The following is a 26,246-nucleotide window of genomic DNA, read 5'->3' as shown; positions in this document are numbered from 1 at the left end:
GGATATGACTACTACAGTGATAAATGATAGTATGGACTGCCTCGCGTGACAAAATAACTGGTGCACAATCTACATGTGCTCCATCATTATGTGTAATTGGGACTCATGGCGATGTTCTTCCTCCAAGCCCATATTTAGGAACGAGGCTTCTCAAGCCTAGCCTGACGACTCACACTAAATTCCTCCTCTGCTCTGCTGTTTGCTACATACTTTAGTCCGAGTCTGCCATCATTGAAGTCGTTTGTGGTGACGTGGGGAACTAGGGGTATTATACAAAAAGTCCTCAGCGATTGGATTGTCTCTAACCAATCAGAGCTTCAAAGGCAAATAACACATTTTCAAATTGCCGCTTTACCGATGTGTGATCTGGCTCGGCCCAACCCATCAGTTTCTGGACCAATCAGGCGGCCCCGAATGTGTTCGCATTCAGTGAAGGATCGAGATGTACTCAGATCCAGATTCATTGCTTAGCGTCTGGCTAGGAGGAGTCTGGTTGGACAGGATATCTCAAAGCCACTCCTAATAAGACACGCAGCACAGAGAAAGGTGTCCAAGCTGTAAGAACAGAATCCTTGAATACTACACATGATAGGTATATACACTGAACAAAAATATAAACGCAACATGCAACAATTTCAAAATGTTTACTGAGTTACAGTTCATATAAGGAAATCAGTCAAAGGCCCTAATCTATGGATTTGACATGACTGGGAATACAGATATGCATCTGTTGGTAAGATACCTTCAAAAAAAGGTATGGACGTGGATCAGAAAACCAGTCAGTATCTGGTGTGACTACCATTTGCCTCATGCAGCGCGACACATCTCCTTCGTATAGAGTTAATCAGGCTGTTGATTGTGGCCTGTGGAATGTTGTCCCACTGCTCTTCAATGGCTGTACGAAATTGCCGGATATTGGCGGGAACTGGAACCCCGTCATACACGTCGATCCAGAGCATCCCAAACATGCTCAATGTGTGACGTGTCTGCTGAGTATGCACTGGGACATTTTCAGCTTCCAGGAATTGTGTACAGACCCTTGCAACATGGGTCTGTGGATTATCATGCTGATGAATGGCTCGACAATTGGCCTCAGGATCTTGTCACGGTATCTCTGCACATTCAAACTGCCATTGATAAAATGCAATTGTGTTCGTTGTCTGTAGCTTATGCCTGCCCATACCATAACCCCACTGCCACCATGGGGCACTGTTCACAACGTTGACATCAGCAAACCGCTCGCCCACGCAACACCATACACACGGTCTGCCATCTGCCCGGTACAGTTGAAACTGGGATTCATGTCCGTGAAGAGCACACTTCTCCAGCGTGCCATTGGCCATCGAAGGTGAGCATTTGCCAACTGAAGTCAGTTACGACACCGAACTGCAGTCAGATCAAGGCGCTGGTGAGGACGACGAGCATGCAGATGAGCTTCCCTGAGACAGTTTCTGACCGTTTGTGCATGAATTCTTCGGTTGCGCAAACCCACAGTTTCATCAGCTGTCTGGGAGGCTGGTCTCAGACGATTCCACAGATGAAGAAGCCAGATTTGGAGGTCCTGGGCTGGCGTGGTGACACGTGGTCTGTGGTTGTAAGGCCGGTTGGACGTAATTCTCTAAAAGGACGCTGGAGGCAGCTTATGGTAGAGAAATTAACATTACATTCTCTGGCAACAGCTCTGGTGGACATTCCTGCAGTCAGCATGCCAATTGCACATTCCCTCAAAACTTGAGACATCTGTGGCATTATGCTGTGTGACAAAATTGCAGATTCTAGAGTGGCCTTTTATTGTCCCCAACACAAGGTGCACCTGTGTAATGATCATTCTGTTTAATCAGCTTCTTGATATGCTACACCCGTCGTCAGGTGGTTGGATTATCCTGGCAAAGGAGAAATGCTCACTAACAGGGATGTAAACAAATCTGTGCACAAAATTGAAGAAAAATGCACTGTGTGTACGGAACATTTCTGGAATATTTTATTTAAGCTCATGAAACATGGGACCAACTCTTTAAATGTGTTTATATTTTAGTTCAGTGTAGAAACCTCTACAGAAACAAGTATGGGTGCTTTTTTACTGTGCAATGCAAAATCCATTTAGCAATATCAAGTGTCAGTCCAAACTGCCTGTCTGATGTTGTTTGTCTGATGTTGACAGTGAACTGAATCCTGAGTGTGTGCAACATACCCACATATTTAAAGGTACACATTACATGCATAGGCTGTTATTGACAGCTGTCTGTAGAATCTGGAGTATGTTCCATTATTGTAAACACAGTAGTTAAGATTCACAGGGAGAGCCATCCGGCCCCAGTCAGGCTCTGATTACAGTGCTGCTCATTAGTTATAATGGGGATGCATGTAATTTGCAGGCTTGTGTAATGAGGGTAAGAACAGACTCATGCATCCTAATAGTGCCCATACAGAACGTTCACTGCAACACTATAATTCACACTAAGTCAGGCAGAGGCCGGGACTGCTATAACAACACTTGGCAATGTATACAAATATAGAAGTGGTGAGAATAGCCTCTAGAAAGTGGGAATTGTGGTCGAGAGTTGATCCTCAATTTCCCCTTCTCAAGGTGTTTTCTAATATTGGTGCCCCCTGTCTGTAAGCAAGTATAACTACTGTGGTTAAGGTCTACCAAGACCAAGGAGCAACACAACAGAAAGTCCTTGTTTCATGACCTCAGCCTGTGTACCTTTCCCCCTCCTCTGAATCACAGCTCCCCACACCATCTTTAGCATTTAGAATTAATTGCGCAGTTATCCTCAAATTAATTCCTAACTGTTTTACAACACAGAGAGAGAAAAGGGCAAGCCAATTATTATTCTGTTTTCACCTTACAGAGAGGGATATTATGCAAATGATCTTCTCTACATGATGAGGAAATGGGGGCTTTATTTTCCTGGGCAGATGCTGCCTAGACAGTCCTGTGTCCTGTGTGCAGCCAGTCAGGAAGTAGAGATGCCGGATAGATAGCATCTCTCCACCTGGCTTCCCAGTGACTCCACATCTGAGCAACGACGCCAAAACATTGCACAATTCATTTCCCCCCCCCCCCTCATTTCAAGCAGGGAATCATGTGAATGTGTGTGCCAGACAACTAAGGTTAAAGAAAATGTTCCAACTGCTATAGTCCCATTTGAAACAGGCGTACTGCACATACGGTATGAGCTCGAGGCGCTTCTTGACATAAAACAAAGCCCTGTAAGTAAAGTAATATTCTGCAAATATATTTATTTGTCATGAGTAGAGCGTGCAGAATGTTCGCCATGCGGGAGGCAGCCAGATTCGGGTAGACAGGGTGGCTAGGCTGGGGTTTCCGAGAGGACAGGGGGCATCTCACCTCCCCTGGCCCGCCCTTCTTCCTGCAGTACACACAGTGAGTGTTTATTAATCTGAGACCTAGAGACCTGGGAGCAGCTTAACAGTGAATAACACAGACACTAAGTTTTAAAGCGCTTCAATAGAAAACGTCTCGAAAAGTCAGCCAGAAATAAGTAGGTTACAACAACCTGGCATTGAAAGCTGTAAACCAACGACATAGCTTTAATGAGCTATAATGATACGTTAAGGTTAACGCAATGATCGTCTTAACAAATCAGCAAAAGGAGGAGTGTATTGAAAGCAGACCCTGACAGAATCCATCATCACCTCAAAAACTGCATGCAGTGGCACAGCTCCAGGTGCTCTCAGCAAATTGGGGCCTTGGATGGGAGAGGGATCAAACACCAACTCAATGTTGATTATTTTCCCCCTGATCTGCAGCAGTTCTACGTGCGAGTGGCTGAGGGTAATTGTCTACCTCATTGTGTGTGTTTGGGGTAAGCTTAATCATGATGTCAGATCCCTAATAAAAGGTCATTAAAAGCACACAGATCCAGGTTTTACATATGTTAGGCATAGGGGGGTCTCAGGAACCCTGTCTCGGAGGTAAACATGCAGCCTGCTTGACAAATGATGCTCACGCTGAGATCAGATCTTTAACAAGAGATCTTGTTATTAACCAGGTCTGCATAGATAATTGGCACTTGAGCCTGCACGTTTTAAATCTGGCCAGAGCGGTGTCATTTATCACCAGCCCGAGCACGCTGTCCTAGCTCTATAATAAGGGCCCTGTAACTGATGAATCACGATTAAGCCCAAGATTGAGAACGGAGGAAGAGAAATGGTGCCAGAGCCACATTTCATAGAGCTTCGTTCAATATACAGAATATTAACATGACATTATTTCTAATAGGAGAATCTATCCAGAGCAAGATGGTGGTGGAGAGACCTGCAAAACACCTGCAATCCCACAGCATCATGAGTGAGCTGAGCATCCCACTGAATATTGCAACACTTTTCTCTAATCTGCATATATGTCAGGTCTCATAGCCGGGGTAATATGAGGAATTTCGAAATGTTGCCATACCAGCAAAATATGCCATTTCCACCCTTATTTTTTTTTTTTTTTTAAGTTCTCAAGATATGATAATACCTGCGTTATGAATAATGCATGTGAGTAAACATTTTTGTTCCATTTGAGAAGCTTATACATAATTTATGTGATTATTTTACTTTATCTTAGTTTGGTTTTAAAAGCATCTCCACCATTATACTTGCCCATATCAGCTGCATTTCCTTAGACAGAAATCATCATTTCCACAGTGCAAAAGGAGATTTACTGCTGTTATTCATATTGTTTATAATGCTCTCTCTCCAATAAGAACTCTAATCCACCGTGAAAGAATAGAGCTCAAGCACATTTCCTACATTATTCATAACGTGTCCACACTATAATTGGAGTTATGCGTTAGAATATGAATAGCGTATTGTCATTTTCAGCTCAATATGAAATGGATTATGAATTCATTAATTAATGTATACCGCACCTATTTCCCAATGGGTGGTAAGAAAATTACCTTTATTTTCCTCATTCTAAATCCTGATACTCCATACAGTAGTCTTATAAGAGCCCTTTCGCCCAGTTACCTTGCGATCGTTTAACATGACAGTGAGGGTGTGTGATCCCCCCCTTTATTTCACAGGCATATAAGTGTACCTAATTACAGATGATGGGCTGGTGATCAGCTGCAGGTATGGGAGCCACCCCGGGCCTCGCCCAGCTCTGCAGCCCCAGCACCCCCTTGCTCCGCCAGGCATGTTTGGCAGCGTCTCTGCTCCCTGAGTCTCCAGCTGTCCAGTGGGGTGCGCCAAGTCACAGCAGGAACGCCTGCCTCCGTCTATGGCCCGTCTCTTTCTGGGGGGTTCTCTCTCTGCTTCACATTACTCAGTGGCAGACGGAGCAGGCTGCCAGCGCCCAGCGTGTCCGCCCACACACCTCTGCCCCGGAGCCGCCGGTCAGACCTTTCGGCTAGAGGAGATGATGGAGAGAATCTGGGATCCAGGAGGGGGGTGGATCCAGAGGAATCCGAGACAGAGGCCCAGGTACTAGCCTCACCTCCATCCTACAGGCAGATCCACGGACAGCCCTCTATGACATGGTAGTCTCTGAGTCTCCTCATTGGGGTGGGGGCTTTGAGGGAGGTGGGGGTGGGGTTGGGGGTACCACTGAAGTGATAGTTAATTTAATGTGATGATTTTGAGATTATTTCTGTTGAATGTAATGTGTATGAGTTGCTTTGTGATGTTGCTGATGAAATTAGACCTCATTTAAACGAATAACTTGAAATTATTTCTGAATGTACAAATGTCTCATTCAAGGGGAATTTCTAAAATAATGGCATTGAATTAACTGTAGTAAGAACTCATTTGAGTGACAACACTTAACAGCTTGAAAGCTCTGCATCTGCCTGTGGAATGCAGAGATGATCAATAAGATTTACATTGCAAGAGTCTGTTCACTTTTACCACATCTGTCTACTCTCAACAACAGTTCTGAGATGAAAAAAAAAATGATTTGTAGTTTTGTAACTGTAGTTTTTTGCTTAATTAAATCGCACATATAGCTAATTAATACAGAAATATGTTCAATGATCTCATTTCAAAATGTCTAATGTGACAAATACACATATGAATATAAAAGGTTAAAATATAACCACATTTAGTATAGACTAATAATCATTATTATTAGCTAAATAAATAAATGAAGAAAATTAAAGTGGGACATGTTTACCTTTACAAAGGGAAGCCCCTGTCCACTTATTTGCACAATCTAATTTGGCTGGTATTACTTTCATGTGCCCACAGGGGGCTCTAGTGTACCATAGAATCTACTGGCCTCTGTCAGCAGGACCATTCACTACCTTTCAAAGACTGTGGCACTGGTCGGGGAGACAGGGCTGTGCACTGTGCACTTTAAACAATTTTAGGAACGAAACAGAACACTGAAAACAAAACAAATGTTTAACCTAAATTAAATATACATGAAAAAGTGCATATGTAGAATTACCAAAATCGCACATGTACATGTAGTCTGTTGTGTAAAACTGCTGTAAAATACACTCAATTAGATGTACCACAATAGGAACAGTGTAGCCTATGTGTGCCTACAGGTATATCTATATCTAGACCTGCATGTATGTACATATCTATATGAAACGCCAAGGTAGTGAACAGTACTTGATGAGCTAGCTCTGGAGACTTCTGCATTTTAATGATGTTGGAGATGATATTGTGTGTCCTTCAGCTTGTTATACTGACACAAGCACTCCATAAATCATCATACCTAGCTATCGTAAAATCAATACCAAAGTGCTATCTCAGCGCTAACCCGTAATAAGTTTTTCAGCTATCTAACAGCTTAAACTTTGCTGTAATGCCGTTCGACCTACAGGTTAAGATCAGAGCATGCTTAATTTGTTTTGTATTAAGAGACTTTCTAATCCTTAATGAAGCGTCTATTAGCGAGGCTTTTGTAGGCACATTGGTGATCAGTTGCTGGAACAGCCACTGCAATTAAGTTTGAATCTTTGTCCTGGAGCAAAAAGAAGAAAAAAAAGAAAAGGCAAGCTTAAACGGTCAATAAATGTTAATCTAGTCAGATCTCGCCTGTGCCTTTGAACAGGACTCACGTCGGGTTTTTTCTCATGCACTTGTTTCATCCTCCCCTAAGAGAGGCCATCCCTAATGGACACAGCCACTGAGCCCTGGACCCACCTACCAACCACTAATAAGAGCCCATGTGTAAGCAATATTGTCCACATTAAACACATTATTAAGGGGTTAAAGCACAAAGCCGTACATGGAGTCAGAGTCAGGGCCTCTCAATATTTGTTGGACTGCCTTGAGATTTGGGGTGAAACGTTGACTCTTTGGTGATGCTGATACTAGTCGGTTTCCGCAAACACACGTGGTGAAGCATTTTAGCAAGTCAGAAGGTGTCTGCTATTCTTTTTAGAATGTTTTCTTTTTGCATTTACGCATTTACATTTTCATTCCATTCGGTTCTTTTGCACTGAAAAAACGAGAGAAAAAAAAAACCCTGAAAAAATGTGGAAGAAAAAAAAGACTTGTGGGATTGGTTTTAAAATTATTGCTATAACTGGGCCAGCAATTTCCAGAAACGCAACATATGTAAAAGCCTTTGCACAAGAGACAAGCTATTGCCACAATTTCTGAAGCGTAAACAGCTTATGAAAGTCAAATGGAAATGTGGCATAATCTGACAAGTGGAGTCTCAGCTTCAAAAACAACCCTAACAAACCACACTGGTGTACCACAGAGAGGATATGTGGCATGCTTTAAAACACGCCACAGGTGCCAGACACAATCACAGCCTGACTTGTAAATGATGTTAACCAGGTGCTTAACATCATGCCATTGTTTTGTCCCTGCAAAGATACTATAATGCTTTTTAATTTACGTCACAACTCAAAGGATTGGTGACTGTAAGTACCATTCACAGCCGTACTGGACTGGCTCTCAGCTTCAAGAGAATAGTGTGTACTGTGATCGTGTTCATGGGCTTCTCAAACCAATCAGAGGAGCCTATATAGTCTACACACCGCGGCCCCTTTGAACAAGTCTGCCCGGGTGGCAGCCCCAATACATGTTTAAACCCAGGTCCCATAGAATTGCCATTAAAGTGACGAGGCACTGCTATCAGCCTGTAACTCATGTGTTTCGGCAAGGGGAACACCCACATACTGCTGCTTTTTGGGGGGGCTCGATGTCTGCTGTGATTTATGTCCAGTAAGAGGTGGCGGCCAAACCCTAAAGGTCTCAGCGGGTTGACCCTGGAACAGTTGTGTTTAGGGTCTGCTGCCTATTAGACAGGACTGCAGACTGGGTCTGCTGCCTATTAGACAGGACTGCAGACTGGGTCTGTTGTCTATTAGACAGGACTGCAAACAGGGTCTGCTGCCTATTAGACAGGACTGCAGACTGGGTCTGCTGCCTAGTAGACAGGACTGCAGACTGGGTCTGTTGTCTATTAGACAGGACTGCAAACAGGGTCTGCTGCCTATTAGACAGGACTGCAGACTGGGTCTGCTGCCTATTAGACAGGACTGCAGACTGGGTCTGCTGTCTATTAGACAGGACTGCAAACAGGGTCTGCTGCCTATTAGACAGGACTGCAGACTGGGTCTGCTGCCTAGTAGACAGAACTGCAGACTGGGTCTTCTGCCTATTAGACAGGACTGCAGACTGGGTCTTCTGCCTATTAGACAGGACTACAGATTGGGTCTGCTGCCTATTAGGACTACAGATTGAGTCTTCTGCCTATTAGACAGGACAGCAGACTGGGTCTGCTGCCTATTAGATAGGACTACAGATTGGGCCTGCTGCCTAGTAGACAGGACTACAGATTGGGTCTGCTGCCAGACCCTAGTAGACAGGACTGCAGACTGGTCCTGATGCCTAGTAGACAGAACTACAGACTGGGTCTGCTGCCTAGTAGACAGAACTACAGACTGGGTCTGCTGCCTATTAGACAGGACTGCAGACTGGGCCTGCTGCCTGTAGAATGCATTTACCGTGCAATACTGCAAACTCATAAAGACTTTCAACACATTGGTATGATGTCACATCATGTAGCTGTGACCGTGACATAACCAGCACATGGCTATTCACAAGGAAAAACAAATAGAGCCACAAACAAGGTTTTGTGGAGGGACATTCAAAATAGCATGTACTGTAGCCTACATTTGGACTCTTTCATAACAAAATGGGCGACGCGGAAGAGTTTGTTGTCTTTTGACACGTTGCTTTTCCTTGTCAGGACAAGTCAGTGGGTAATGATAGATCCCTATACCTTGAGGTGATTTTCACTGCCCTCTGATGTTGACGCCAGTCTTCTGACTCCGGCGTATGATGGAAATCACTCAGGCTCTGGTGTCAATGTAACTTTTACCCATTGGCCTACGGAGCAGGTGTCTGTTGTGATGTGTGACTTCATTTGACTTTGATTGGTTATATATGAAAATAGAGAAGGAATACTGTATGTTATACTAGCATCTCCGCCGCATTGGCTGTGATAAATAATCGATGCATTGTGGGGGGGCTGCAGAAGGATGATATATGTCCTTGGGGTAATTTATGCAAACCACATACTTCTCCTCTGTAGAGTATATATTAAAAGCTTAAATGAATAGAAGGTGTGATGCTCGGTATGACCATAACAGTATCCAGACTGAGCATTTTTTTCTCATCTTTAAATAAGTTATCAGGTCACTGAGTCTTCAAAGCAACCGGAGAAGTCTGTACAAACACAATCCCAAATGTTAGCACCCTAGCATATTGTGTGTGACTGTGCTGGCCTCTCATGTGGTTCTGAGTCAGACGGGTTGGCCTGGTGGGGCAGAGAGCGGGGGAGGAGGAGGAGGGGACATGTTTATAGGCCTGGGCTGGGGAGTGTCAGTGTGGGCGGGCGGGGTCAACTTTAACATGACCTGCCACTTCTGACTGGCCTTTAAACAGTCTGCAATCTGATCCTGCTGCTGAGCACTCGTTTCTCTGTCGCTGTCACGCAACCCTGCGTCGTCTGGAGAAGGACTGCACCATATTTTTATCTTTCGGATGATGTGCCCCACAATAATGTGAAAAGGATTGCAATTTTATACACAGCATTATAATGTAATGTTCGACGGGAAATAGTGCCAAATTTGTGTTTAAGAAATGACTGTGTTCTATCGAGGAGCAAATTCAATTGGTGATAGCAAGGTTGATAGTCGTAAAATTTAAGTCAGCAATATCTGCCTATTTGCAGCCATATCTGCAGCAAAACAAAAACGAAACAATGTCTCCATATTATAAGCCCATATTGGCGGCCACCATTCCAAAACATTACAGTAGCCTAGTTCTAGGGTCTCGCAATTTTGTAATGTGCCAAAAAGTCCAGTCTGGCCTTTTTGCTGAGCATGGAGAGAGACGGAGAAAGTGAGATAATAAAGGTCTCTTTTTTCTGAGCATGGAGAGAGACAGAGAAAGTGAGATAATAAAGGTCTCTTTTTTGCTGAGCATGGAGAGAGACGGAGAAAGTGAGATAATAAAGGTCTCTTCTTGCTGAGCATGGAGAGAGACGGAGAAAGTGAGATAATAAAGGTTTCTTTATGATGAGCATGGAGAGAGAGACAGAGAAAGTGAGATAATAAAGGTCTCTTTATGATGAGGCTCCGGCACACAGAGCCACAGAACTTAAACAGAAAATATGTATCAGGAGGTGGGAATTACACTGCCCTGTGTTAGGCTGGGGAAAATGAAGCAGGCATTTCTGAGCTGGCTGGCAACATAACCTTCAGAAACATCCTATTTTTCATTAGAACCGTGTCAGAAGGCTAGGCCTTTAATAACATTCATCCGCGCACCAAGGAGAGGATAACTCAAGCTTTAGGCACATAATGAATGGGAGAATAGGCCCTGGCGCAGTTAAGAACGGAACAGGAGGGCTTGCCAAGTCGGCAGTAGCAGCACTCATGGCTAGCCTCTCACAGCACAGCATCCCCCGTATTAGTGCCATGCAAATGAACACTCCAATGCTTCCTGAGGTGTCTCTCTAATGCAGCCCTGTTAATGACAGTCATTAGAGCAGGGGGCCAGGCGAGAGGACTAACAAGGCAGCGTCCTCATGATCTTCGCATTTGAAAGTGATCTTCAGCAATAAAAACATGTCAGACCCCGTAGAAAATTGCAAATTGCCGAATTTGCTGACAGGACAGAAGTGTTTCTGCTGACTACAAGCAGCCCTTCGGTGATGGATGCATTCTTGACACAGTCTTGGTGTTTAGACTTAAGAAATAATGAGTATCAATGTCCCAGCCACACAATATGCAAAGATGAAGGAGGGCTGTGTAGCTTTAATTAAGGGAGGCAGAGGCAGGGGCCGCACTCTTCCAGAGTGACCCGGCATGATCAGCTTCTTATTGCTGTCATTTCTTGCCTGAATTATGGCCAAGAAGGTACAACCCAACAGTACTAATAAGCCCGACTTAATGTCAGAACAATGGGACTTAGGGTAGCCCGTACAGGGATTTGTTCATAAGGTGCACTTTTTGGTTTGTTTCAGATACTGCAATCCACACTTTTAGTTGTTGTTGCTATAATGTGTGTATTTTAAAAGCAGTTTCACTGTCTTTCATCTACCAATAGATTGGGACTCCCTATATCAGACACATAGTGGAGATAGTGGAAAACAAAATGTCTTAAGGCTACATTAAATGGCTTGCCCTCGAATCAGATGTCGTTTTCTTGAGGGAGGGGGGGGGGCGTTTAAATTCCCAGTCGATACGTTCAGCACACCGAGCTCCACTCCAGACCACCGAGAACTTATCCCTCACCCTCTCTTCTTTCTTTTCCCTAAATGTCTATGCGGTTGAGAACAAATCAAAAGGGTCTATTTTACTAATGTAACACTGAGCAGACTGCGAGGTGGCCCGGGGGATAATGAGGGAGTGTAGGAGATGTGAAACAGACAGGCTGAAATGTGTAATTGGGACAGAAAGTTTCACCCAAGCCAGCGACAATGTACAGGAGAACAGGGACATTAAGTTTCCTTGGAAAGTTTTTTTTTTTTTTTAATTGCTCATCCCTTTCCTACACTGGTTACATTTGAGCTCTCAGCACCTCTGTTTAACTTCAAACCGTTACATTGACCTCCGCTTAAGAAGAATGTCAGAATACTCTTTCTGTGCTATTTCAAGAGTACCTGTGAATTACTGCAAATGTATGTATGGCATAATGACTGTACTGACCTGGTGATGAATACATAAATATCCTTTGCAGCTTTGCTCGTATGACACAAAATATGAAATATGTGACACAAATATTTTAGAACAAATATGAAAATGAGCTAATTAATATTCCCAGAGACACTGATGATATACCATCCAAGTTCTTACTGGAATAAAATCATGGTTTCACACAACTACAACAGTGCTAAGTGATCATTATTATCTATTTTTAATAGTAGACGTGTGTAATATCTATTAGGGGAATGTCGAACAAAATGACACATATTTGGCTTGTTTTCCCCCTCTGGATACAAATGACAGGATCTTTCCCATTGTGTTCCACTTAAACCACTTCAATCAAGAGTCATTAGGTCTCTGAGTGGTTACCAGCGGCCTATCGACAGAAAGCGAAGGACACACTAATTAAAGGGCATTTAAATGTTTATCTCAGCAGAGTAATGGAGAACAACTTATCATTTAAAATGCAGTTTGGAGGAAAATCTCCTTGTACAGCAAACGACCGATATAACATGTACACTTCCCTCTCTGCAAATTCCCTTTATAGAGGCATACACGGGAATGGATCCCTGAGGAATACTAAATGTGGTCATACGGCAGTCACGCAGGAGAAGCCACCAGCACCAGCTATGGTAAATGGCAGGTAAATATTCACAGTTTATGGTGTTTCACTTTGGAGAAAAATGGGAAAGTAAATTGGAAAACAGCTTTGAATCCCTGCCAGGTATTTACATATTTGAAATTGAATATAAGCATTCCACTAAAAGTAAAAAGAATGCAATATCTTTCATTTTTAATTGACTGTCACAGTTGTGCATCTACATCGTCATTCTATGGAAGATGGATAGGCGGTTTCATTGTCTTTATCATGAAGCTAATGCCGTTCTTAGATGAATGGTGGTAGTTACGGTGTAGGAAGTTGACTTATTCTACAAGTACCTTCCCTATTCTGAGGTGCTGCACTAGGTCACTGCCAGACTATAATGGAAACGGATTAAATGAACTCCTGGCGAGGATTCGAGTCGTTTATCAAGTCGTTTATCAAGTCGTTTTATCAAGTCGTTTCATTCAAGTCGTTTTTCAAGTCGTTTAGTCGAATTGACTTGAAAAGTATTTTCGAGAGGGCCATACACCACGTGACTCACACTTGACTGCCTCGGCCAAGGTAACACTGTGCTTGTCAAATAACTATAAACAAAATACCAACTCATTTGTACGGGACTGTTTTTATAACAAAACCACATTAAAAAAAAATAAAAAAAGATTCCATCTCATTAACAGTGTTTCTATCCAGCGCCATTTCCCCAGACCTTGTTATCCATAATACATGTACACTCCAGCTCTGCTGCAAGTAGCGGCTGCATTTTGTTACCATTGTTAGAGAGATATTGATTAAAGTATGATAAGAAAGCCCAGTACCAGAACTGAGGAGCTTCTACAGACATGATTAAATATACTGCGCTAATGGTAGACTTGTATATTATAGAGAGGAACAAAAACTCTCTCCAACACAACCACAGCTATGTAAGATAAAACAAACGATAACTCACCTGACAGGGTCATCACCGCGTCAAAGGCTCTCTGTCTCGCCAATGACGTCAAGCCTTTCCATTAAGCGCAATACCCCCGAAAGGAAACACATCCATTGACAATAGCAACCGCTGTGGCTATTATATCTAAACCAGCTAGGCCTCGAAGCTAGCTCTAGCAGTATCAGGTATCTTGCTGCAGTATGTTGGCAATAAAAACTGACAGAACCTTCATTATAAACCAGTTATGATATTCAAAATCTTTCCAATGAAAATAATGATACCGTTGGCAGCCTGGTGATAGGATAATGACTTCAACAAGGCCTATACACAGCAAGCCTGCTCAACATCAAGATGTTACGGTTCATTAGCATGATCATTTTGCCATGAATTTGTCCTGTTTTTATTTTATTATGCGGCTTCGCATGTGTGCCGCTGCTTTATTTCTATTTGCACATATTGAATGACATAACAGGAGAAAATGTCCCCTTGGTCTGTGTTTCATTCCTCACCTTATTCCCAATGTCATTCATTTAACATCCGAAGGTAACAAGGCTTTTCCACCCGGTGCTCTGTAACGGCAGCTCTTTAATAGCCATTTCCCCGGGTTTGGCGAGGGGAGCGAGGAACATGTTTATTTGTGTGTCTGCACATGCCTCTCCAGCGATTCTCTCTGCTCCACTCACCCAGCTGCTGGCTGGAGAAGTGATTCATGGGCCTGACAGATGCCTGGTGCAGCTGGATCTGTCCTTGATCATCCCAAAAGCCTGGACAGCACTGTCATTCACCATTGCCCAAATTATCTCTGTATTGACTGCAGAACCCTCTGTGACAGCGCCGTAATGGCTAATTACCCAGGATGCTTTGGGTACTTTTAAACCCCAGAGTGTTCTCCCTCTTGCCATACTGCTGCTGCTGAGGCTTGCTGCGAGGGGCACCTTTTCCCCCGTCCCCACCTGAGCACCGTTTCCTAAGGAGGCAGGGACAAAACAGCCAAACAAAAAGGGGGAAAAGCATATTATCCTTTTTCCCAGACATTATGCAGTGATTTCTGAGCTACAAAATGTTTCTCCAGTGGCCTCAGTGGGACTTGGTGGGCTGTATTTCCTCGGATCTCTCCAGATAGGGCTTTACACATAAATGACCATTTTCTATTTGTATGTCATCTATCCAGTGACTGTGCCGCTGACGTTCTGCACGTCTTGGGGTTTATCTTTTGGGCTTCCTGTTCTGTTCCTCTCTAGAAACAATTATCAGCATCAATTTAAGCTGAGAAAAATATTCTTAGAATTAGCCTATTATTATGTTTTAAAAAATACGCAAAATCACTCCCTTGAATTGTGCACTGTCAGAGCTCTAGCTAAAGACTGAAACCGTAATATCAGAGTTATTTTCCTTCAAAATTCGAATTTCGCAATCAAGTAAACTAATCTGAATTGGGGAAAAGAACAAAACATCCTAACATATAGGTCTCTAGAAATGCTAGCTTGGGAAATAGGTCTACATTTCAATGAGAGAGTGACAGAGATAAGAGACAGGGTGAACGAGGGAGAAGAAGACACTGAGAAAGAAGAGGAAGGTGAGGGAATAGAGGGTACAAAATCCCATTCTGACTGTTAGGGAAGATGATGAGGTCCCCTGAGGATGGAAAGAGCAGAGAGGGAGCAGCTTTTCCACACAAAGAATACAGTAATTTGCCACATCCTGTCCAGGCCCTGAATGAGAGCCACTCTGTCCTTAATTACCAGGATAACAAAGCCATCCCCTCCCGGCCTCTCTGCTCCTGCTCTGGTCTCGGTGTGTTCCTCACCCCCCCCCAGCCGACCAACACAACACCGTTTCATGCTCCCAGTGCGTCGTCTTCCCCATCAGCGTAGAGGTGGAAATGGATGGTCTCTATAGTGATTTGCGGAGAGGAGGGACGACAGGGCGGAGCACCAAATAAAGCTGAGAGAACAGCCCTGCCTCAGTTAGCAGCAGCTCTGATCTTGACGGACAGGGGCACAGGAAGGACGGGGTGACACCATGGCCTCACCTGGCTAAACTAGCTAGCTGCTCTGACAGCTCCACTGTCCATACATAATGGGAGCCCTTTACACAAGCCATTTCTGCTGATGGGTGGATCAGAAGCTCAGCAAGGTCCTCTGCTGATGATATAATGACGGATCGTTAAAAATGTCATGATCACCTTAGTCACCTCTGGACCACAATTAATGGTTTCATCATTAGTCAATGCTGAGAGACCAAAGTACACTCAGTAATAGGAAAAAAACAGGCTAATTATTATAGCAAAATAAAATATTGTACATTAACTATCAATTCATGCTGCTTTCGTTCTGACAATTAGTCATCATCAATAGCAAAAATGATCTCAATAATTACAAAAACTCGAAACATGTTTCATCAGACACACAGAGGCTTTCGTGGTCTGGTCTGACAATCAGTGTTGTGAGTGGACCTGAGTACGGGGGGATGTAAGGGGGATGGCCTTTCGTCTGGCTGTCGTCTGTCATCTCCAAGATGCTGCTGCTGCTGCTGTCTGTGTCTGCTAGCCTGGGCTTTATTTGCATTGGCCATTGCATATGTATGTGTACATACATTCTGACTCTACAGGAGAAAAAAAAACACAAAGGGGAGTCAGCCAGGACTGGCATGATTACAGACCTGCTTCTCTATGCTAAAGTCAGGTCTTACCGGGGGAGAGTGACTAGGCAGATTAACACCGTAAACAAACAAATAGCTAGCGCTCATACTAGGCGCTGAGCAGCCAATTGGAGGGGGGCTGGCTGGCTGGGCTGGGGGACTGTCTCTAGGGGTTAAGGGTCAGTGGGGTGTGGGTGTGTGTGTTACCAGTCACCTGCTGCTAGATCCCATTAGCACAGCCTGGGGGTTAAACCAAGCATCACCATGAAGACCTGTCAGGGGACTGGTTACATATAATAGGCTGCTTTCATCATTAATTGTAGCAATTCACACTCATTTGATGAAAGGAACAAGATAAGGACAACAAGAAAGGAACAAAAGCATTAAACACACATTACTTTTAAGTGAGCGTACAATGGTTGACCACCCTTACATTTCATGGGCAAAAATATTTCTGCTTTTTTGTTTTTGTTTTCATATGATACTACAAGCAGACAACATGAGACTTCCGTATCATCTCTGCTCTCAGTGGTACTACAGTGTTGCCTAAATCTCTCTGAAAACCACGGTACAGAAGCTTTTGGTCCCCACCAACCGAGAGGGGGACAGAGGGTGCCTAAACCTTCCCATATGTTTGGTTAAAGTAAATAAAAAAAAGGTGTGGAGAAATTGGCAATGCGAGTGTTAAATGAGATGAGAAGTGACAGTTTACATCTCCAGCCACAATTAACACGTTGATGGCGTTTTTCGCCTAGGCCCCTCGCAGTGATAATGCCTGTTGTCAAATCTGTTTAGCACGCCAAATCTCCTGGAGCCTTCAGCTAGGCTGCAAGCTTTTGACAGATTGAAGGTTCAGAGATAGGCTATCATGACAGATGGAAGCTGGCATCGATGTTCAGCTCTCGCCAATCACAGGGGACCTGCCCCCCTTATTCTGCAGGGCGCAGCTCCGCAACCTTCCCCCTTCTGATGGGAGCGGGGGATGGCATTGTTAAGCAGTGCATCTGTGAGACTTACACTCCTCTGATGGAAGCATAAGGCAAAGAGCTCTCAAGCAAAAGACGGCCACTGCTGTAAGCGCATTTCAGATATGATGGGAGGCCAGCTCCAGGGAATTGTGGAGGAGAAAAAGTTTGAAACATTTTGAGAAAAGGAGGGCCCGGGAGAGAACAGAGGGATTGCGGCAAGACTCAAGCTCTTCAGTAACGCCCTCATCAAATCTGATTAGCACTTCAAAATGCTAACTACCCCATGTGCACATTACACAATAGAGGCTGTGATTTGTAAAAACAAAGGGATATGATAAAGTGCTTAATTCCGAAATGTTGCTTAATAGTTATTTCTCTCTGTCCAATTAACTGGATGTGTCTTACTGACTGGAAGAGTGACATTTGTTTATTAGAGCAATCCAATCTGACCCACTTAAATGTTCCTTTTGGCCGGGTAAAATCAATTAGAAAGACCAAGCCTGGGTATAAATTCCTCCTTAAAACTCATACTACAGTATGATTAGCCTTAATGAGTTCCATCTGAAAGCGTGCCACTGAAAGAACTCATTAAAGCTGAGCTTCCTGTAATCAGACAGGCTAATATGGATTTTGCATACACTAGAAATTGTTCTGAAAGAGAAAAATACATCAGGGCCTCTGAAACACAGCAAAGCATCCGGTAATGAAGTACCTGCCATCCACTGATGGTACCACAAGTGTTAATGATCGCTATAACGACAGTTCAAGCAACAGCCGTTTGATTTACAATACACCTACTGTGAAGCACCACTGCGACAAAACCATGTGATAAACACACGCAAAACAACAGAATTTTGAAATCCAAGATGGAAATGACCAGTTACTAAAAAGATTGGGAGAAGAATGCAATGCTTACTTGTAGTATTTCCTCAGGTACATAAACAACTTTGAGATGCAGGGGCGTTGGTTTACTTGCTGGCAGCCCTCTAAGTTGTTTGGTCTCTCCCTCCCTGTTTAGGCGAACACATTGTTGATTCAGACCCATCATGTTGAGGCTTGAGGTCACCCTGTCTCAGGCTTGGCTAGTTAGCTGCAGCCCACCTGATGGCCCAGAGGAAATCACAGCAGCCGCACTCACAGGAGAGGGCCTGACAGCCAGGCCCCGCACAGGAGAGAGGGGTCCAGCCAGGGAGAGGGAGGGTGAGAGAGGGGTCCATTCTAGAGGGGAAAGGGGGAGAGAGGTGTCCATTCTGGAGGGAGGGGGGGAAGGGAGGGGGGTCAAGTCTAGAAGGGGAGGGGGAGAGGGGTCCATTCAGGAGAGAGTGAGGGGTCCAGGCTAAGGGGTGGAGGGGGGGATCCAGTCTAGAAGGGGAGGGGGTAGAGAGAGGGAGTCCAGTCAGAGGGATGGAGGGGGGAGAGAGGGGTCCATTCTGGAGAAAGGTGGGGGGGTAAGGGGGAGAGGAGTCCAGGCTAGGTGGAGAGAGGGGTTCATTCTGGAGGAAGGCAGGGGGAGAGAGGGGTCCAGGCTACGGGGGAGGGGGAGAGAGGGATCCAGCCAGCGGGAGGGGTGAGGGTACATACTGTATAACAGGGGAGGGAGGGGGCCAAGGGGTTCAGTCAAGGTGGGAGGCTCTATAGAAGGGGTCTGTTCAGGCCCAGGGTGAGTGTCCATAACAGGGAGGAAGAGCATGAAGGGGTCTAGTCAGGGAGAGGGATTCATCCATTTGGGGAAGGGGGTTAGGGGTCCAGTATCTAAACATTGTGATGTCATTCTTATTTAAGCAATAGTGAAACAGCGCTGTACAATCTAAGAGGTTTAAGTGTAAGTTATCATGAGGAACCTAACGTTTCTTAAGAGGAAAACCCTGTCTACAACATGATGTGATGAACAGCAGCCATTTCCAGCTCCCAAAGTCTCCCAGTCTCTCCTGAGAGTCTGTTTCATCCCCATGATAGCCAATAATAGCCCATTGTAGTCAAATGCTCTTTCTCCTCACAGTGACTGAATGAGGACACATTATTTACTGAGAGGAGACAACGTAACGCACCCCCTTCTCAATGCGGAAAAATTGCTGACAGGGAGAGGACCAGTTTCCTGGCAGAAATCATGCTACACTTACTTATATTTATAGTAACGTTTAATAACATCCAACAACTTGACAGTCCTTCGGTGCGCGACCTCTAAAACCTCAGTCCCCACTTGTTCTACTTCGATGAGAGATGAAATGTGAGAAATCAATGATGCTTTTCTTTTACATACGCCTGTGGACCCTGCTCACTTCGTTCGTATCCTTCGGTAACAAATGCAAACCCGAAAGCATTTGCAATTAAAACACACGTAACAATGAGTTCATAACAATCCATTAGAGCTTATCATCGCCGATACTTTAGGTAGAGTTGGCCAGATGAAGATGTTGAGTGTTTACTCTGATTGTCTCTCCTCAAGGTGAAGGCAAACACAAACCCATGTATGCATCTCGGAACTGTTTTTGATAGATCAGCCATTTGTGATTAGTCTTCATATACATAAAATACCAATGAACAGTAAAACACTACAATAAATCGGTTATTTCAGTATCCTATTTGACTGTACACAATTATGAGTGGAGAGCACAAATGAAAACATAAAAAGACTAACTAATTATGTATCGTAAAAACCCCAGAAAAACCTAAACTAATGCTCAGTGGATAAAATACGTCTTTCCTCAAGCATTTTAATGGTGCAATTACTGTAAAATGCATATCAAAATGACTGTATCCATGTTCCAATGAACAGATTTCTTTCGAGTCCCATTTTTGCCCGTGTCCAACGGCATCTGGAGACAAATGCCTCAACACAAAGTCACACAGTATTAATGCAGCGTGTGGTGCTGCAGCACCAGAATCTTATTATCTTAGTTGGTTCAGCCTCATTAGCCGTTCCATGCATATTAATGGTTGTGAAATGGAACACTATACCCTATTTAAGAACACAACACGCTCAAAGTACTCGCTGCGTCGAGGTTATGGGAAATAACTCACTCTGCAAATTGCTATCATCGGGCTCTTAGCAGAGCCCTGCTGTTTTCTCTACCCATAAGCCCCTAGTTCCTTCATCTAGGCAACGTTTCATCAACCTGCCCTGTAGTCAGACGCCATTATGGCTAATTATGGAACATGCTAGCGTGTTGAAGTGACTTGCTTTCCCTGAGGCCAGCGTGGCTAGCTGTCCTGTCACCAAGGCCAGGGTCAGCCTTAGTGCCGAGGGGGTCCACAGAGGGAGACCATGTACTAATCTCACTTGCATTGAAGCAGGCTTTGTAGACTTATGCAGGCTTATCTATCATGGTCATGGCTGCATTAGAGAAAAGGCCTCACGTCTGTAGGCAGCGAGGTAGAAAGGAGAGCAAATTAAATTCTTCTCATCTACCTCTTCAGCTGTGTCCAATTGCATCACTCCATTCGGAGACAGAGAGCCATACGAGTTCTTAAGGCTAATACCAGCACCTTGCAATTGAGAGGCAACACTCCATAAGGACTCTATTCTCCTCAATAAGTTTAGCCAAATTCCATTATGTGATTACTAAACCAGGATAATATGACATTGATCAAATGCATTTTCTTCCTCGAATTCCAACAGTGCGTCTGCTCGGCACACAGACAAATGGAGACCTGAAATGGAAAATACATTTTTTAAAACCCTATCCATTGTCTCATTAGCCATGAAAGTCTCCTAGACCTAAACTCCCTCTGTCTAATCAAGGAAAAAAGGGAACTATATGTGAACACAAAGAAATCTTCCATTGTGAGGGGCATGAAACAGTTACCTTAGCTTTGAGCGCTGCTCACTCACAGCAATATAGTGGAGGTATGAAGAAGTTCCTTTGGCAGGTGCGTTGGGCTGTCAGGGCTGGAGATGAGTTGGGCTGTGGGATAACATCTTGCCAAATGCTAGAAGCTTGTCAGTTAACGGTCTGCCAGGAGAGGTGGAAAGCTACTAACCTCCCTGAGAGAAGACAAAGACCAAAAGTTACTACCCCTTTAAAAAAGGAAAGTTTGAAGATCCACATTCTTAAATTAAATGACTGATAACTTGTGGTGAAATTAACCTTTGGAACCTAAGATAATAAAAGGTAATGTATGGTATTCACATTTGCAAATACTGCACGTGGGACACAGATCAGATAGATTCAGATTGACAAATACCATTGTAGCTTATAATAAGTACACTACATGACCAAAAGTATGTGGACACCTGCTCGTCGAACATCTCTTCCCAAAATCATGGGCATTAATATGGAGTTGATCCCAGCCTCCACTCTTCTGGGAAGACATTCCACAAGATGTTGAAACATTGTTGCGGGGACTTGCTTCCATTCAGCCACAAGAGCATTAGTGAGGTCGGGCACGGATGTTGGTCGATCAGGTCTGGCTCGCAGTCGGCGTTCCAATTCATCCCAAAGGTGTTCGATGGGGTTGAGGTCAGGGCTCTGTGCAGGCCAGTCAAGTTCTTCCACACCCATCTTGACAAACCATTTCTGTATGGACCTTAATTTGTGCACAGGGGCATTGTCACTTTCAAAACAGGAAAAGGCCTTCCCCAAACTGTTGCCACAAAGTTGGAAGCACAGAATCGTCTAGAATGTCATTGTATGCTGTAACTTTAGTTCCAGTGAAGGGAAATCTTAAGGGGCCAAGCCTGAACCATGAAAAACAGTCCCGGACTAGTATTCCTCCTCCACCATACTTTACAGTTGGAACTATGCATTGGAGAAGGTAGCATTCTCCTGGCATTCGCCAAACCCAGATTCATCCATTGGACTGCCAGATGGTGAAGGGTGATTCATCACTCCAGATAACGTGTTTCCACTGCTCCAGTGTCCAATGGTGGCGAGCTTTACACCACTCCAGCTGACGCTTGGCATTGCACATGGTGATTTTAGGCTTGTGTGCGGCTGCGCGGCCATGGAAACCCATTTCATGAAGCTCCCAGCGAACAGTTATTTTGCTGATGTTGCTTCCAGAGGCAGTTTGGAACTCGGTAGTGAGTGTTGCAACTGAGGACAGATGATTTTTACGCGCTACAGCACTTGGTGGTCCCATTCTGTGAGCTTGTGTGGCCTACCACTCTGCGGCTGAGCCGTTGTTGCTCCTAGACATTTCCACTTCACAATAACGGCACATACAGTTGACCGGGGTAGCTCTCGCAGGGCAGACATTTGAACTGACTTGTTGGAAAGGTGGCATCCTATGATGGCATTCTTCAGTAAGGCCATTCTACTGCCAATGTTTATCTGTGGAGATTGCATGGCTGTGGGCTCGAATTTATACACCTGTCAGCAACGGCAATAGCCAAATCCACTCATTTGAAGGGGTGTCCACATACACTACATCACCAAATGTATATGACCAGTGTCTTGGCAGAGCATTTTGCAGTGTTCCTTTGAGAAACAGATACTTGTATCTTTCAGTCCGCTTGTCTCCATCATGGAGTAGTCACACAAAGTAGCCCAAGGGCTGCCTCCTCTGTAAGCCAGGGACACAATACTGATCTGTTTGAGGTGAGCTGAGCTGGAGTATTTGTCCTCTAGTTCCTCTGAGCCTGTGTCCCACAGACACCTTGTCTGTCCAAGTGACTGCCTGCATATACTCCCGCTCTTGTTTACTATGGTTCCACTGACTGCAGCAATGAATCCAGCTTATTGAACTATTTTAATATGGCCACATGAGTGAATGGAGCACAAAGGCATTACATAGAGAATATGGCTGCTGTTATTGATCCAGCAACCTGGGCGCTGCAGAGCCATGTGGATACTGTGCCGCTCCCGTTGCTTTACTTTGATGACTCTCAACAGGGCTTTACAATTCACCAAGAGCTTCTGAGAAAGCTAAGTAGGAGAGCAACACTTTTCCTGACTGATATATGGGGTGCATTCAATTTGAATTAATTTGGCCTCATGATTGAAAATACAACCCTGGCTCATGCTTACAGTCAACACTAATTCCAATAAATCCTTCTTCTATTTGAATAATTTTGCTTTAATTATAATAGCAGTAACAATAGAGCACGGCGAGATAAATAAATAACTTCACTGTCCTCCCTGGAATAGTGCTGATGCGGAGGCCTGCCTGAGCATTATAAACTTAATTAGCAGAAGATTACTATGCAGTGTGCAAGGCTGTGGTCCAGAAAGACATCATTAGGTCTTGTGATGGGGATATGCCTTCAGCACATTGATTCTTTTTTGCTCCAAGAACAATGCAGATTGCAGACTTTATAATTGGGCTTTCCGGTCACTTGTGACTTCCAGTGTGTGTGGCTGCCTGGCTAGGCTATCTCCATTCAAACAAAAGGGGATGAGAACCGAGAGATGTGCCCTTTGAGCACATGCAATGGGGAAGATGTGTGATGGATTATGAGCCACACAATGAGATTCGGAATAAAAAAAATTTAAAAACATACCATACGTGCAATATACATGAATTTATTACACATCAAAAGCTTCGATAGAGCCTTGACTAAACACAATAAATAGCTAAACAATGAACAATGCAATCATGCAACATTATTTATTGAGCACAGTAAATGAAAAGGTTTTCATTATAATCTATTGCCTGTTACATGGTAAATATGACAGTCAACGGCTTGGAAAGAAAGAATATGGTTTACAGATATTGTCGCTTTTAGTGGCGAGCGATTAGTGGTTTTTGAGGTCGGTTCGATTATTTAAAAAATGTGCACGGTTATTGATTTTTGATTAATGCATTTAATGTTACCATCATTTTGATTTTTTAAAAATGGAAATTCCAAAGCCAACAATAGTGAACATTCAAATGCAAAAACATTGAAAATATTCCATTGTCTCTGTCAGGTCCACAATGGGTAGACATCAACAGAAAAAGAGGACATGACTAAGAAATAATAAAATATTTCAGTTGTGTATATTACTTTATTATTTTTCTTTCCTTAAGGTCATCACCTCATCTCTGCTCAGGCATTAGCAGCCAGCCAGACCATCTAATGTTATCTATGTCCTCCATACTGTACTGTATTCAGTCATCCGATTTAGCTAGCCTGCCTAGTATGCTACAGAGTTGTCTGATGAATGCTGCAAAGCTGTTTGACAAAATCCTCAAAGTAGATAAGGCATACTTTCACAAACTGTCTCTATCCCTCTCGTCGTTGTGTTGTGTACATTCCTCTCTCATGCAGTCTGTTTGTATCTAACCTAACGTAGAAGGCGTACAAGTGTATCCGTCCAAAGATCTGTATAATGATGAGATCCTCATGTCTCCGCCCTAACAATGGGAGTCGTTGTACCAAAGGCAGGAAGGCAGGCGAAAGCTTAGGTCCAAAATAAACTCATAGAAACGCATTGGGATTCTTTTTGACACAATCTGGCGAGAATGAAACCTCTCGCTTCGCCTCTTCCTCTCTGATCGGTCTCTGTCTGAGCTGGAAAAAACAGGTGCAATGGAGTATGGTCATTGTAGTTACATAGTACCACATTTCTGCACTAAACTAGGTTGAATATTTGAATATATTTGCTGAATGAATACTACAACTCCTTCAGCCCAGCGTCCCACATAGCTCTCGACTTCATTTCTCTCGTGAATGATTTGATTTCTCTCAAGAGAAACGTCACGTTGGGCTCACAAAAAAAACAAAACAAACGTGGAATTCAAGTAATTGAACCGAAGTCGGTCAATTAGTTGTTGAAGGGTAAGATAGGGTAAGAGCAGGTGAACTAATTCTACTCTTTTTTGCCATTTCCTGGTGGTAAAAATGTGAGGGTCAAGCATAACACGTCAACCCTGTTGCCCATAGAGACTTGAAATGTTTTAACACATTTTTTTAAATGAATTGCCACTCCTTGTTGTACACAACAAGCTTCCATTCCCCCTGTCACAAGGGGATTTACGAAGACATTGTCAATCCTGTTACGGTCAACCCTGTTATGGTCAACCCCGTTACTTTATTTGGCACTTACTATAGTCAACATTTTTTTGAGATGGGAAAACAGGATATTTTTTTATAAAGTTGTACATCTGCTCTTCATGACAGAATTTTTCAATCGAAAGTATTTTCTTGACCAAGTCACACTTGTCAAAAGGCACCGAATTGGTGGAAAGCCACATTTACTCCATGCGTCACTGAAACGGTGAGTAAATCAATCTACACTTAAGGGTTACAATCACAAATGCTTTCGTTGTTCTCTTTTATTTGTCCTGCTGGTACTGAATTTCATTTGCCCACTTTGCATTCCTCTATGTGTGCTCGTAAAGGAGCTAGTCTAATCAGCCTGCAGCAGCCTGTCTATCTGGGGCCATCCGGTGCCCGTCTACTCTACCTCTCCTCTCTGACTGGCGTTTGGAACTGAGCTCTGCAGCCCATTTGAGGTATGATAATCAGCTGATTAGCCGATGAAGTCCTTTTCCCAGAGGCTCCTTTGTGTGCAAAATCCTCACACTCAATTGACATGTGGACATCATCAAGCTGATGAAATGCAATTGTAATGAACAAGTGGGGCAGAGCATCTGCAGTGGGACCCAAAAACCAAAAGGACCCTTCTCTCTTGACATGCTAATGCTGAAAGCTGCTCTCCGCTTGTACTCCCTGTGGGTCCCTCGTGGAAATGCAGTCGAGATGCATATTCAAAACGGCGCCTTCTGAGCTGGGCTGGTTCGAGGAGGGAGAGATGGGAGAGAAGCCTGTGTGGACCGGCCAATGCTAATTCTGAGACAGATTATATTGCATCACGCGCCGTAATGATCTGACAGTTCATTTGTGAGGAGGGTTCAGGATCTGAGGTTTAATGCTTGGGTGGACGCAGGTGCTGAGCCCCAGCTCCTCGGAGCTGTCAGAGCCAGGCTGTGGGCTGCTGTCAAATTATCCCTGTTAAAAATGGCTGAGGCGCCCGGAAATGTGAAAGACATTTAAGAAATTAATGCATTCGTATTCAACATATATTGCAACAGCGTTTCAT

The sequence above is a fragment of the Oncorhynchus keta genome, chromosome 34, assembly GCF_023373465.1.
Source record: "Oncorhynchus keta strain PuntledgeMale-10-30-2019 chromosome 34, Oket_V2, whole genome shotgun sequence".
In the NCBI taxonomy this organism is placed as follows: domain Eukaryota; kingdom Metazoa; phylum Chordata; class Actinopteri; order Salmoniformes; family Salmonidae; genus Oncorhynchus; species Oncorhynchus keta.
Note: the sequence above shows the minus strand (reverse complement) of the source record.